This window comes from Colias croceus, chromosome 11 (genome assembly GCF_905220415.1).
Source record: "Colias croceus chromosome 11, ilColCroc2.1".
NCBI lineage: Eukaryota > Metazoa > Arthropoda > Insecta > Lepidoptera > Pieridae > Colias > Colias croceus.
This window is the reverse complement of record NC_059547.1, coordinates 10,956,724-10,970,171: the sequence shown is the minus strand read 5'-3', so window position 1 is coordinate 10,970,171 and position 13,448 is coordinate 10,956,724. Positions and strand designations below refer to the sequence as shown.

Genomic DNA, 13,448 nt, shown 5'->3' with positions numbered 1-13,448 from the left:
TTTTTACAATCTCTATCATCAAAGTGGATCTTCAAACTCCAACGGGGGCTTCCGCACAGAACTATATACTTATTATAGTTCTGTGGGCTTCCGGCTTATATCAAAAATCTCGCGACAAGTTCATAAGAACCTGTTGCTTGTTATGGGTATTTTCTTTACATTCTAATAAATCAAACAAGTCGATAAAAATGTGTCATAATGAAGTTTACGATTTCAATATTTTTATCTACAATCTCGAATAATTTATCACTTACACGAATGCTTAACTATAATTAGTTTCTTAATTCTTCATATCTACCTTGTATTGCAACAGATAAATTAAAAAATCTAAAACAATAAATTCCAAGAATGACATGCAAGCAAGTTTCCGTAATGAAAAATAACAAAGCAGAGTACGAGCACGCAATTTCATCACTAGTTTGCCGATCTTGATAAATGGGTTGACAGCTGCGAGCCGACGGCTTATCAGCGTGAGCGTGAGCGTGAGCGTGACGGGCTAGCAACAGACATATTGTCTTGGGCGAAGAAAGTAAGTCAGTATAAGACGCATATTTCTTTAATTGACCTTATAAATTAGAGCACAAATTCTAGGGCTTTAACTTTTAAAGAATGTTCTAGGTAGGTAGCTCTGTCGCGGAAGAATTCCAGCCAATACCCACGGGGGGTTTAGGTCGGTAGGAATCCGACGTAACCCTCGGCTCCTTCCCCGGGGCCGTGGGTATCTTTGGAAGATTTCCCCACTATAAAAAAAGGTACTTAGGTAGCTCTGGATTAACGGAGTTCCTAATATATATGAAGTTTTTTTTAATTCTCTCTTGAATATACGTATTACGTAGGTAAAGCGCATTAGAAAATGAAACTAAACAGGATATTTACATGAATTTCTAATTTACGTAAAAGACAAATATATATAATATCTTAAATCAGAATAAAATCAAGATTTGAAATCAATCTTCTCTATTTAGTTTCCAAGTTCGAAAATCTCGTATGAGCTTGTTTATGATCGTTTCTAGTTTGCTCTCAAAATGAATTAAAAGATAATTCTCGTAATCTAAAACCAATTACCAATACTAAACGCCTAATCCATAAACATCATAACTCTAAAGAATTGAAATGAAATCTATAAAAAGTATCACCCAAACAAAAAGTGTAACAAAGTTATGCGCGTGCGAGCGTTCACCGATATAATGTGAATAGCACGTCTTAATTTTACTGCAAGATCTTCAAGGCACAGACAGCTCGGCTAGTATATGGTAAACTACGATAAAATACATATTGTATATATGTATAGCTGAAAATATGGTATGCATTGTTCTTTAATGCGGCGAATTTGTAGGAAGAGTTAGATGTAAGTGTAGTTAATAGATTTACAATATTGTTCAAGAAAATAACGCGGGAACATACAATGATACATACAGGATAGTACATATTATTATAATAAACTAGCTGTCCGCCCCGGCTTCGCCCGTGGTATATATTCACGTTTTCTCTACATAAGAACCATCCTCGTACTTCAAGGAATATAATAAAAAAATAATTAAAGAAATCGCTGTTCTAAAGTTATGCGCTTACACATTTTGGGATTCATTTTTATATGTATTATTATAGATAAATTCTTTCACTTTTTAATTTATTATGCACCATTGTCCACCACCACCACCATACTCAGCATTTGTCCTAGTCGTTTGGGTTGCCTGGCAGAGATCGCTGTCAGCGATAAGGCCGCCCTCTGTACATTGTTAAATAAGTTATAATGTGTTTTAAATTGTCCTATATGGTGTACATTAAATAATTTTTCATTCATTCATGATACAACTTATAATAACGCAACTTAAGAACGGCAGAAATTTTTATATACATACTTAACTAGTTAATTTCACTGAAATATATTTCACTTAGCTATAACAATAACAAATTAATTAAATCTTAGCTAAAACTAGCTGCGCTCCGCGGTTTCACCCGCGTGGCTCCGTTCCTGTTGGTCTTAGCGTGATAATATATAGCCTATAGCCTTCCTCGATGAATGGGCTATCTAACACCGAGAATTTTTCAAATCGGACCTACTGGTGCGATTTGATTTTTTTTTTATTTTGAACGTGATTCCTGAGATTAGCGCGTTAAAACAAACAAACAAACTCTTCAGCTTTATAATATTAGTATAGATAATAGTTTAAATCCTGCCACTAATTCCAATAAGATCTGTGTATCTATTAAAACAGCACTCAAATATGTGCATCGGGAACTAGTGTACAGTGCTAAGAGCCTCTCAGGAGCACTAATATAAAACTAGGCTAAGCTGGATTACACTGAACGCTCGGCGCTTGTTAGGCACATTGTATATTCTCACATATTGTTTCACTATGCAGTGCGAAATATATTATTTTTACCTTTTTAGGTTTACAATAGTGTTGAATACTGTACAAAGTTTTTGTTTGTTACTTCTTTTAACAAAGACTTTGAGTAGGTATGACGTACAGTTTCAAATTATTCCAGAAAACGCATAAATTTTAGATTTAAGACGATAAAAAGCCGTTGTTTTGTTGATTTAATAATAACCTCTTTTTGGTACTGAACTAGAATAGTATAAATTTTAGGGAATAAGTATTTTTATTTTTATTGTACCTAAACTAGGGAAGCGCTTGACTACGCTCGCGCCTGCTAGACTGCTAGCTATACCTAAGCTTACATGTGGCCAAAGATGCAGCGCTCTTCCCGAGAGGGCACGTCTCTTGAAGATATATCAATAAACGTTTCCATCTCAATATTTAAACGAGAATTAACTGTTTTATCTGGCAATCCAACACATACGCGCGTTCAGCTTTCATCAATTATGTTAATATAGCTTGCGCACGCGACGCCGACCGCTTTCCGAATTCCGCGCGATCATGTCATAATCTCATTAGACAATTTAGAATTTAAACTATTGCAAGTGCTCTTCCTACATGCTCCGTGTACAATGTAAATCATAGATTATACATACAAACTTACTTGTAAATATTTGCAGTCGGTGCGTCTGTATTTAATATTGGTGTGTGAAAACTGGAAATCGATACATGGATTTGTAGTGTTGCTGATTTCATTCTTATTTTTCGTCATGTGTGAACTATCTCTATTCTCTAATAGATATTTCAAACAAATCTGTTGAGTAGTTTTTAGGTGCCTATATGATATAATAGTCCCACATGATTATCCTCTGAAACACAAAGCATAATGTAGGTATTTTATTATTTAGGTACAATCTCCCTGTTAAGTCATTCTAGACTAGAAGAGCAAAACTTTAAAGAGCTAAGTTTTAAGTGATTTGCTAAAGTGCTACCAACAATTACTTACATCCTTAACTACTGAGTGTTCTTGACTTTCAAAGGGCTTTATCGGCCCTTTTGTTTCATCCACTTCTTTTATCTACTTCATATCTGCAATAATTATCATTTTAATATATAAAAAATAGTTATAATGATACCTACATTTATTTAACAAGTAATAAAAAATATATATAAATTTAGTTACTGGGTTTATCTTTTTTTCAATTTTTCCGTGTACATTTTAAAGTAGAATACGCGACGGAAAAACCCGTAGGTAAAAATATTCAGAGCGTCAAATTAAATTAAGGTGTATAACTTGAAAGTTTTATTAAAGAATAATACGTTTTAATTTCACGATTCCACTTCGGCTAATAAGGCTAATATCTTTATTCTCCGTAATCTATATTAAAGTGTTCAAAACCATAGCATGAAAATTATAGTTAAATGTGTAATTACTTACTCAAATTGCAGTCATAGCAATAAGCCACAGAATTCAAATGTCACGATTCAGTGTTATTTGGGTCACACCGTGAGATTCTTCAAAGTTCACTGCAGTTCTTACATTTGATTTGAGATTGGCATTTGCTTCTAAGTAGAAACTTCATATACCTATTATAATAGAAGATGCTTACTTTTTGGAGATTAATTGCAAGCTGTTTGTTTGTTAATTGGTATTGGAAGCGCTAATTTCAGGAACTCCGTGTCTGATTTGAAAAATTCTTTCAGTCTTCGGTAACCCATTTATCAAGGTATATAAAGGTGTATATTATCATCACACTAAGACCAATGGGAGCGGAACACAGATAGTTCAAACGATTAGTAATTAGTAATTACACTATAAATTAAAAAATTCTGCATCGATTTTCAATTGGGATCATGATTTTCGAGGAAGGTTTTAGACTTTAGTAGATATCTTTATAATAGGTATGCTAAGCTTTAGACAACGCGGACAATGCTGCGGGTGGCAAGCGAGTTAAATAATAAAGAACAAGAATATTGTAAAACAAACAATTTACAATAGAGAAATTTCCTCTCAATATAAATAGTATTTAATACGATAAACGACTAAGCAATAAGCATGTCATCACGTTATAAAACCACAAGTTATTGGCGCTTACGAACAAACTGCTGAAGTCAATGATGCATATAAATAACGTACTTTTTCCTATTACCTTTATATCTATTGCTTTAACTGGACCGTGGCTGCTCGATAAACATCTTACAACGAAGCATACAATCATATCATTCACTCAAGATGGATTTTTGACGTAAATCCTACTCCTAAACTATAAAAAACTACCCACAGATGAATAAAATCGTGGTAGGTAGTTATATAAAAAATAATTAATTGAAGTGTCTTTTAGACTTTACTAGCTGTGCCCCGCGGTTTAACCCTAACATTGCTCGATAAATGGGCTATCCAACACTGAAAAAATTTTCCTATCAGACCAGTAGTTACTGAGATTAGCGCGTTCAAACAAACAAACAAACTCTTCAGCTTTGTAATAATATTATAGTATAGATTACATCTTTACTTAGTTACGTACCTAGGTACTTAGAATGAACGATATAATTAATATGAAACTTGAAAACAATACAGCAATTATTATTAAAGTTTAACATAGGTTACATATTATATCATCTGTTTTTAAATCTACTCGGTTATCTCGAAAGTTTTGGAGCAATTTTATCTAGACTAAAGCTCATTTTCCATTTTAGTAAAAAATAAAATAGAAGAGTCAAGTAGGAAAAATCTGCTTGCGGTAAACTTTTAACAATTAAACGATACATTTTCGGAAGAATAATATCTATGTTCAGGGTAAAAGTGAATAGGCTCTTTCTAGGCAGGCATGCTCATTCATAGACTGCATCACTACTTACCATCAGGTAGGATGCAGTCAAATGCCTGACTATCTTTAATAAAAAAAAAAATCTAATACCTTAGATATAAACAGTAAACTACTAAACAGTAAACAGTTGTGGCACAAAGGCATAATCCCATAGCTTAGCGTATTAAAACTATCTACCGTAATCTATGTATGTATCTTAGCTGCAAGTTAAGCTAACCGAATCGGATAATCTATAGTAATATTATAAAGCTGAAGAGTTTGTTTGTTTGATTGATTGTTTGTTTGTTTGTTTGAACGCGCTAATCTCGGGAACTACTGGTCCGATTTGAAAAATTATTTCGGTGTTAGATAGCTCATTTATCGAGGAAGGCTATAGGCTATATAGTTATATACCATCACGCTACGACCAACAGGAGAGGAGCCACGGAGGTGAAACCGCGCGGAGCGGCTAGTGTATTATATTAGTCAGCAAGATAAAGAAGGTGCCATACTTACTAACTTTAAACTAACTTGGCGTAGTTAGTCAGCCTTAAAGCTTGTAGTTAGTTAGCTTGGATTAATTAATTTTACTTTATAGCAATAGCTTTGTAACCTAGTTATTTCTGTCAAAAATACAACAAGCTATACCCATTTCCTAAAACTAACATAAGATTCAGACTGCTTCAACCTTCAGTTCACCCACGCATCCGCGTTAAAATGTAGAAGCCCTTCTGGCTAACATTGAGAGACACCACACAAAAAAAAACAAAAAAAAAACAAATAAGACCGCCGCTTTATTCTCATTCATTCGTGGTCATTAGAAAATGTTTTAATATAAATATTTAAAATTCTATAATTATACTAGATGACTATTAAAATTTATTCGGTGTAAAGAAAGAAGCGCAGTATCATATCGCACCATCGTCGAAAATGCAGCGGAAGTGAAGGTGGTGCTTTACTCACTACACAACGAGATATCTGTCTTTCACAACAAGCTGGTATCACCTCCAAACTGCTACTTTACAAGCATAACATTGCATACAATACAAACATAATTAAAAATGATAATTCAAAGTTAAATTGGATGTAATATTTAAAAATCATTGTGGATTAAATTGGAGTCTCGTGTTTTATCTTTCGCAAGTACATATTATGTTCAAATGAAAGTTTTATAATATTTAAAAAAGCTGATTGTATCATACCGACCATACTATAATCACTTTAAAGCGAGCGTGGCTACAGCCCTACAGGAAAGCTATTACAAAAATGTATATGCCCATCGCATGGTTGATGGTACCAAGTACCAATTAAAAGTACCAAGTACCAAGTAAAAATTGAAATACTTTTTAGGATTGAAGCGATATCTCCTGCACAGTGCGTAGCTAACAGATTGTTATCAAGACAAGCGATAAACCCCTGCCTTACGGAGCGAGTCTGATTTCTAAACGTATAATCTGAATGCTTTCTATCTCCTCTCACTTTGCAACTGCTAACAATGAAAACAAAAATAATGGAAATTAATATTCCGCGGCTCTTGCAGCGGATATACCTTTTGCAGATATTTTACTTTTCAATACAGATAACTTATTATTATTTAAATAGAAGCTTGGAAATTAAGAATTGAAAAACTAAAATAGGTAAAATCCCCAGTGATCAGAGTAGAAATAATAAATACAGTCTACCTGAACCACCCTAGGGTAGCTTTTTTATATAAACAAAATTTATTATTTTACCCAACATATTTTTTTAAATTAGATTTAATCTAAGATTTAATTATATTCTAAGACACTATACCTACGTAGATTAATTATATTTTAACGTCTCTATCCACAATTTCACAATAATTTGTCTATACGTTTCTGTAAAACTTCCAAACTGCTTCACTGATTTTGACGAGACGTTTACCGGCTGATTTAATACAGCTTGATCTACGTGTAACCCGGCAAAAAGCCTCATTCAAACCGGACGAATTTGCGAGTGTTGTACACAATTAATTGCAAGTGTACATACTGTGTAACAAAGAGTATGCACAATCGCTCCTGCAATATGTAGGTACAGATTAAAAATCCTCGCAGAATTCCTATCGATCCCACCCATGGAAATATGTATACTTCGATCCCACCCCAGACGGCAGACAATCAGGCTTTGGCTCCGATCCAAAACCCAGCCTCAATGAATGCGTTTCAGCCCACAGACTATAGAGGCGGCTTTAAAATATATTTTATCTGTAATAAAGGCGAATTATTTTCTGCGCAACGGAAATTGAATGAAATTTTGAAAGTTGAATATATGAACTTTCAATTTGCGACTCAAGCTAATTTCTGCATCTTGTGGCTTTTAATGTTATTTTATTTTTAATACTTTATCTTAGGTTTATTTGGCAGTATGGATAAAAGTCATTTAAGTAGGTACTTACAGTCTACTTATATTATTTTTGTAACATGGTAAGTATGTAAATTTTATTATTTACCTACTATAACATTCTTAATCTACAATTTAATACCTAGGTAATTGTAATATAAACACAATTAAGTTTCTTATCAATTCTGAATGAATAGGTACTAGGTAGGTACACTATATATAATAATAATATCAATAATTATCTTCATATTAGGTACCTAGGTAGGTACATTAATAACAATTATTTATACCTACCCAATAATATTAAAAATTAAAAGTATGTTTAGCATCTTGTAGCCGTACAATCAGTTCAAATGTGAAATTTTAATTCATAACTTAATTATGTTCCTAAAGCTAGGTATCGAAAAACACCTAGTTACCTAAATACCTAGTAGGTAATAAACAAGCGGTCAGTTTTGTAAAATAATAAAAGATCCCATATCGCCTTAGCATATCGCATTTACAATGCAATGTTATGAACTCCTCTCTAAGTGTAATGACCTCAAGTAACCGTTAATAACTTAATTAACGAGCCATGAATAACATTTTTCACATAAATCACGTAAATGTAAAAATGAATGAAGATGTTCCCTTCTACTTTCACGGGCAAAATGTCGGAAATTTCGCGTCACGGTGTCATTTCATTGGTAAGTTTAAAATTGGATCGCGCTCCGATTGGCCGAAATCTCAACGGGTCAAACGTTGCTATGTTCAGTCGAGTCATCTCGGTGCACAGCCCTCGCCATGTTCAATTCAGTCAGTCCGCCGCGAGCTGTTGTGGGGGTACGTTGTTGCTCAGAACGCATTTGCGCAACGCCCGTTTTATTTAAATAGAACTGTAACAAATTTTATGAACAATACATCTATACATCTAATAATTTTAACATAAACTGTGTAATAAATATACGTTAGTGTAAGACTTATTTTAATAGAAGTGAAGTGTTATTTCGCGATCGACGCGATCATTTCTTTGGTGAAGTCGCTGAAGTGTAAAGAGGTAAGTTTTTATGAATTTTAGCGAGAATGCGTGGTTACAGGGAGCCCGTGCCGGGTGGATGGCCGGCGAGACAGTCGGTAGTGCTCCGCGAAGGGGAGTCGGAATCGATTGTCGGCGCTCGTGCCTACATACCTATAGCGGCTACACCCTCGCTCTCCTACCCGTCTATTTCTAAAGGGGACATCAATTAGTCAGATAATCACGTATATTTTATTTGTTTAAAATATGATAATGATTTGTGATGTAAGAACACGTAGAAGAGTGTGTAGGGTACAGTCGTGAAGACACGTTCTATTACTAGACACGTACGGATTTGCATTCCTGTCGTGATGCACTTAGTGTGGGTGAATGTACCCACAATGTTTCAAGGACATGCTAAATGCACTATAGAATAACCTTAATTTTTTACTTTTCTTATAAGATTTCTTTCAGATTCTTAGGACTCCATTTGCATATTTTAGGTAGATTGTAAAAGTATAACGGCTATAAACCCACTTTAGATGTATTTTCTCATTATTACTTTATAAAGAACAATGGAGGTACATTATAAAAACATTTGTACCAACATTTTATTTCATTAAAATACCTAGGTAGGTACCTACTATAGATTTTATACGAAAAAGTATTTGTTCAAATGAAAATAAAATACAAAATTGCACTGAATTAGGTAGGTAGGTCTAGTTACCTGCTTCGAAATTCAAATTCAGCTTTTGAAAATAATAAAGATGAATTTCCTAAATTTGTATAGGTACCTAGGTATTAGGTACAAGCCTAGCAACCTTTTTTTATAAAATTTTTAATAAGTAACTACCTAGGTATATTAATTTATAAATTATTATAGTCGAGCACTCTAATTTTAAATACCTACCTATCTAATGTTACCTAGGTAGGTATTTGAAGTTAATAGGTATACTTTACGGATAACTGCTATTACTAAAAAATACATAGGGTAATTGCGCCAGTTCGCGTCCACTTAGTGCAGTTGGAAAGTTTGAAGGAGAAAATAAAAATGTTCCAGTACAAATTTCAACGCAAAATTTATGTAACGTGTTCATTACATAGTCTATTTTAAGATTTACTTTCAATTGTGTTGAAAAAATCATGTGGTTTTTATTTATCTAGACAAATAGCAGAATTAGGCGTTTTACCCAGTTCGCGTCCAAAAATTCCAGTTTGCGTCCACCCGTGGACCAGTTCGCGACCACCAGTTTAGAAAAGGAATTAAGAGTGTATTGGGTGATATTTTATTAGATAAATGCAAATAAAAATGAGATTTTAATAAATTATTTATTTGCGAATATAGTTATTTAATAAAAACTGGCCAAATGCGAGTGGAACTCGTACACCGAGGGTTCCGTATTAACAGGTTTTTTTTTTTCATATGTTTTAACTGTAAATGATTCTTTTTTCAATGTTTCCCTTATTTGTGCTATAAGAAGTTGCTTGTATCGAACTTCAAGTGTCTGTGTTCACGTAAAGTACCCTGTAGGTTTTGATTCCCTTGCGAATGTCGAAATTTGCGAAAATTTGCAGCATAAACGGCTGTATCTTTTGATTGCTTTGGCTTATAAGTTGGATTTTTTGACTGCTTCAAGGGACCGTAGACTTGAGTACTCAATATAAATTTCAGCTTTATACCTCCACGCGTTACTGAGAAAAAGGGTCTTGACAGAAAGACAGACCGGCAGACGGACATACATATACGGACGGATATCAAAGTGATCCTACAAGGATTTTTCTTTGAGGTTCGGAACTAAAATCAACATAATTATTAATATAATTCACTGTAAGGAAACTGGAAAAACTTTTTTATATTTATCTTCTCATCATTAATAGAACTAAAAAAAAATAACAAAAAACAAAGACTCTCATTCTCAAAGATACTAGTCTCATTCTTAGAATACCCATTTTAAAATGAAAAAATAGTTATAGTAGTAATAATTTTAATGAAAATTCAAATTATCAACATGTACTCTTCATCAAAAATTTACTATCTATTTTTAATTACATATTTTAACAAACAATTCATTGCTACGTAATGAAAAACAATGTGGACGCAATATGTTCTATTGTTATGCCCTATAGGTCTAGTTTGCGCCCACCGTGGACGCAAAATGGAAGTTGTACAAATTCGGTGTAGTAATTCGCGTCCACCTTATTTTAGCTATTAATTGTAAAATAAATAAGCTGATTTATAATCCATACTATTCCATGTTTTGTTAGCAAAGTAAAGAAACAGTTACATATTCAAAAATTCACATTTAACAATAAGATACTTACCGTCAAACGCGACGCTGCGCACTATTTTTCCCGCGCGTTTTAGCTCTCTCGTTTTATAGCCAAAATTAAATATTTTTTTTAAATAGGATAGGCGGTGCACAGGCATATTTTGAATATGTGTGCATATCTCTTATACATTGAGGTATTATCGGTAATTTTTCTTATTACAATTTTACTTAAAGTATACTTATTTTCGTGAATTTTCTAAAAGATATCCGCAAAATGGACGCGAATAGGCACATGGACGCGAACAGGCACAATGACCCTAATTTTGTTCACGCTTCCACGCCGTATAATTTACATTTAATTAAATTTTACATTTTTGTAAGCTAGGTAGGTAGGTAGGTATTCAGCTGACAGCTACAAAATAGAATTTATTCAAAAATACCTAAATACTTTTCCATTTATCTTAACTCGAGGATCTCTTATCTCTGTTTTGAATAGCGCATAAAATAACCCGCCTACCGTCCACAATGGTTAATTATTGTACTTTAAAATGAGCGGGTAATTTCCCGGGCATTTGTGTCCGGAAAACCGGATAATCCGATGCAAGGAACGACGTCATTTTGCTAATGCACTGTGGCTACATTCAGCCTGCTCGGATATTGCTTATTGTTATTAACTGTATCTCTTTTGAGATTGTTTTGTGGATACAATATGCCTTACTCGGCTATATTATAGATTTGAAAGGAATTTATTAATTTTAATGAAACCAGTCCATCTGATTGAAAATATCAATTAGATGTGTTCAGCAGATATGCGTGTTCTTTGACATGTTTTTTTTTTTTCTAATCAGACCACAAAAATGCTATCAAAATAAGTTTAAAGTCAACATCGCACTATGTCGATTTTTTAATGACCAGCAAATAAATACAGCAGAGGTGGGAGGCAATGAACCTTTTAACTATTATTCTCATAAATGTTCGCTTTTCGTGGAAAAGCAATTTTCTTCACTTTTTTAGGTTGAAGATGATATTTCATCTCACGGATCTGAAATAAGGAAGTAAGTGTCTAATAACCGTGAAGCAAGTAATGGCTTATGGCTCATAACATCTAATGATGTCCGTAACATCTTAACGGTTTAGCGATCTGCTTAACTGTTCTCTAATTGATGTTCAAATATATTTATGACAGCTCAAAATAGTGTGATTTATTTGGTATATTTACTTTAAACGGATTAAAATGATTTATTTGACTTACGTATCCACCAGAGGGAGCGTGGTAGGTAAGTGGTAACGCACAGAATGAATAAATCGCGTTTGAAATTTGGTAAATTTTATTTGTAAACAATATTTGTGGAAACACACACGACATACAATAAATTATATAGGCTAAGTGAGGGGCGAAACTTTTATCTTGTATAAAATTGTAATAGAGGTTACACATAGCTGTAGTTGTAAGCTGTTCTCTCAAAATTCATAACAGTATGTTCAAGCACGACCATCTGGTTCATCAAATTAAAATGAATAAGAGAATTATAGTTTATACACAACGATTAATTGGAAATATCTTAACGAGAAGATGCGGCAAGAAAGTGGATAATTGCTCCACAATTAATTATGAATAAAATTAAAATTGAAGCATTTGAAACTGTAAATATGTAAATATATGATACAAATTAAAGTGAAAGCTCGATAATTCATAGCTCACTTGACGCGCAACGGTTTTGAATACATTTTATATTGAGATTATAATATGATATTGTAGTGAAAGGCACACAAAATAACTGACTAATTGCGCGCTTGATATCGGCTAATTAAAATAATTACTCGTCGCATGACATCGGCATTTAGCATTTTTGTTACCGCACAGCATAATGTTTGTTTTTGCACTTATAGTGTTATGCTCGACGCATTACAGAATGCAGAGGGAACTGATTTCCAGTTAATTAAGGGTTGAAATTTTACTAAAAATAGACTAAAAGTTTGAACATTTTCTGTTTTTTTTTTATTAATGAAACATTGTTATTAAATCTTATTGGTGAAGCTCATTATGGGAAAGCTTTTATGGAAAATTGCGAGTTAAGATGGCTTCCTGTAACTACCATCTCAGTTCAACCATAGATATACACACCTACTCTAACGCGACGTTCAACTACAAGGGTACAATCGGATACAATATAAACATGAGACAAAACAAAAAACAGCCAAAACGGAGATTAACGAGATGAAGTTATCACCAAATGTCGAGATCCGAAAGCTCTCGAAGTTAATATGCGTATCGATAGTGTTGATAACTTATCAGATGGCACATTCGGCTAATTGCCGTGATACGCGCTTATCAAATGGAATCGAATGGATTGTGTGTGAATGTATGGTTTGGTTGGTGGTAAAAGATTTTATGAATAGAGAAATAGTTTTATCAAACAACGTGACAGCTATTCAACATAATTAAATGTCACTTTTGTTTTTACTTTAGTCGATAAAAAGCTATTTGTGTTTTGTTTTGATTGATTGAATTTTTTAAGTTAGAAAATCACATGCATATTATTAACAGACTTCAAAAAAAAAAAGGAGGAGGTTATCAATTTAATTTATTAGTCGAATGACTGTGAAGTCAAAATCTTTTAAAAAGAAATATGTACTTTAAATAAATAAATAGAATTTTTCTTTAGCGTAAACCATTACTACATTGCTTCTC

General features: G+C 33.3%; 1 protein-coding gene across 1 annotated transcript in view; it reads left to right on the top strand.

Moving 5' to 3' along the window:
- Nucleotides 1-8,277: 8,277 nt before the first annotated feature.
- The window catches only part of LOC123695887 (protein singed), a 50,552-nt gene continuing 45,381 nt past the window's right edge, over nt 8,278-13,448 (top strand). The window contains exon 1 of the mRNA XM_045641840.1: nt 8,278-8,528. The gene's annotated coding sequence lies outside the window, so the exon portion shown is untranslated. The remainder of the gene's footprint in view (nt 8,529-13,448) is intronic.